The sequence below is a fragment of the Dermacentor andersoni genome, chromosome 2, assembly GCF_023375885.2.
Source record: "Dermacentor andersoni chromosome 2, qqDerAnde1_hic_scaffold, whole genome shotgun sequence".
Taxonomy (NCBI): domain Eukaryota; kingdom Metazoa; phylum Arthropoda; class Arachnida; order Ixodida; family Ixodidae; genus Dermacentor; species Dermacentor andersoni.
In genome coordinates this window covers 241623471-241624102 of record NC_092815.1, presented here as the reverse complement: position 1 = coordinate 241624102, position 632 = coordinate 241623471, and positions in this window count along the sequence as shown.

Here is a 632-nt window from a genome sequence, read left to right as displayed (position 1 = left end):
GTGCCCGTGTCAGAGAGCGGCCCACGGAAGTAATGCGAGGGCAAGGGTCGAGCGTGGCCCCGACCGCGGTCGCTTCCGAAGCGCAGTTCCTGCGGACACGGCGGCTCTCCGGCGGGGCGCGTCACGCCCCATCGGGTCGCCGCCAATGGCACTCCGGCATCTTCTCGCACGGCTGGGTTTTGCATTTCGCGCCGCCGTGCCTCGGCAAGAAAGAATTGCTGCAAACAGTTGGCGGGTCAAGCACGTAAGTTGTTTTCGGCCAGTGAACCGTCACGGCCTAGTGATTGTTGTTCGCTTGTGTGGAAGTTCGCAGCTTCCAGGAATGCTGCAATATTTTTAAACGATGTCCCATTCGAATACTGCACACAAAAAATAATGCAGAAAGCAAAGCCTTGTCGAATTTGCTTTATTTGTTATGAGGATTCAACTGATAATATTCTTATGCGCGAACCGTTTACTTATAAACATGCAAGGCAGATCAAGGGACACCGTTGGCGTTTATTCCAGGAGCGGTCAAAGGTAGCCCGCCGAACTTCGTCGCCCTCTTTCTCCACCCTCCGTCCTTTTTTGTCATTCCCTTTCCTTCTGCCCTTTGTTACGAGAACTCGTGACAATATGGCTACGATGCAGGA